A 2,141-nucleotide genomic window follows, 5' to 3' on the forward strand; every position below is an offset into this window, starting at 1 on the left:
ACAAAAAACAAAAACTTTCAATTACCCCACCTCAGATATATTATTATAATGATACTAAACAGATGAATACAAATGCCTCCCCCAACCCCCGTGAATGTAGTTTGTAATATGTTTCATTTCACCAAGTAATATGCACATAGTCGTAAATGTAAAACTGGACTAAATGTTTCATAAAATGATACTTATATTTCCTATGTGTGCTGTACATTTTTCTATTCTATTTTCCTTTTCCTTTTTCTTTCTTTCTTTCTTTCTTTCTTTCTTTCTTTCTTTCTTTCTTTCTTTCTTTTTTTTTGGCGGAACACAGGGATTGAATTCAGGCCCTTGCGCTTGCCAGGGAAGTGCTTATTCCACTGAGACATCTCCCCGGCCCCTCCTTTTTCTTTCTAAATTATAACAGATTTTAAAATGTTTAAATGAAGCTGGGCACGTTGGCACATGCCTGTAATCCCAGTACTGGGCAGGCTGAGGCAGGAGGATCCCTGGAGTTCAAGGGCAGCCTAGGCTACACAGTGAATTCAGTGACTGCCTGAGCTACATGGCAAGACCCTGTCTTCAAACAAACAAAGAGAAAAACATTAAACTGATTTCACAATATGTAAAGGGTCATGACCTGCAGTTGAAAAGCAGTGCAGTGGCAGATACTCATGTAGGACTTAGCAGCTGCTTCGGAATCCCTTTGGCCTGTATTTTACCTGTGAGCTGTGCAATATTCTTGGCTGACCCTAAACTGCCCATGGATGAGTCCAGTAATCTCTGCTGCTCCTTCACTCCTGCACTGACATGCTGTAAAGAAGCAGCATTTAGAAGGCCTGAGGGGAACAGAGAGAAGATATTGGTCACAGAGATCCCAGCATCTCAGAACGACACTTTAGGGTCCATGACACAAGGGAAGGGGAGCTACAAGTAAAGCAGAAAATCCCCTTTCATTCTATTTTTATTTTTCCAACGTGCCCCCTAGAACACAGCTTCTTTGCTTGTTGTTCCAGGGTACCTGCAATTCACTTGGTTCTTCATCGAGGCCAACATCTTGGACATTGTGTTTCCATTTCCCCTTTGACCTATCTGTTTCCCAGAGTCATGGCTCCTGCCCAGCCCTATCAAAAACCTGGGGTTCTGACCCCGGTGTAGTGGTGCACACCTGTAATCCCAGCACTTAGGAGGCTGAGGCAGGAGGATCATTGCAAGTTCAAGAGCAGCCTGGGCTACAAAGTGAGCTCAAAGCCAGCTTGAACTGTATGAAGACCCTGTCTCCAAAAGACAAAACAAAACAAAACAAAACCTAAGGGGCTGGGGAAATAGCTCAGTAGAATAAGCACTTGCCTAGCAAGCACAAGGACCTGAATTCAAACCCCGGTTCTGTCAAAAACACAAAAAACCACAACCTGAAATTCTGACTGTGTACTTTCTGCCTGTGAAGGCCTATAAATCCTCAGAACTCCCCAGAAGACAGGGCCTGGTTTCTTTGTTGGGAGAGAGCCTGGCTATGACCACCAGTGTAACAAAATTGTTTACTGCCTCCAAATCTCCAGTGTAGCTTTGGTGTTTCTGCTTACTGTCACATCTGTTGTGTTGGTCTGGAAGACTGACCATGCTGACCTGTTTGGTTTCCTGTCAGGCCTCTCAGGGATGGAGCAAGGAGCTCTCTGAGTCCTGACAGGAAAGCCCAGCCTTGAGAATTCTCGAGTCCCTTCAGAGGTCTGAAGGAGGATTCCTGGCTCCCTGCTTGAAGGGTTCACACTAGACCCCAAAAGGAGGAGGATGCAGTCTGTCTGTCTGTCTGCCTGCTTGTCTCCTTGGTTCCAGTAAGACCCCCAGGGGCACCCCAGTTAGTCTGTCAGTCCTGTTCAGCTGGAGTAGAAGAAGAGCTTGACTAACTCTTGTCAGTCATGGCCACCCTCAAGGGTACCTGTTGTAGGCAGCTGAATTAGATACAAATACTATAGGCAGTCAGACAGGGCCAGGCCCTCAAGGAGACAATATGGAAGACAAGGTGACTTCGCAACTTGGAAGAAACAGACACTCCCATATGGGCCAGACCTCAAGACAAAAGAGGAAACAAATATACTTGCACTTGCCAAGGAAGCACTTATTCTACTGAGCCATCTCCCCGGCCCTACATACTTCCCTAGGGATGAGCA

At 45.6% G+C, this 2,141-nt stretch overlaps 1 pseudogene; it reads right to left on the reverse strand.

Moving 5' to 3' along the window:
* Positions 1 to 1,593, reverse strand: part of LOC101577751 — a 63,087-nt pseudogene extending 61,494 nt beyond the window's left edge.
* Positions 1,594 to 2,141: the final 548 nt, after the last annotated feature.

Source organism: Octodon degus, unplaced genomic scaffold, assembly GCF_000260255.1.
Source record: "Octodon degus isolate 3935 unplaced genomic scaffold, OctDeg1.0 scaffold00003, whole genome shotgun sequence".
NCBI classification, from domain to species: Eukaryota; Metazoa; Chordata; class Mammalia; order Rodentia; family Octodontidae; genus Octodon; species Octodon degus.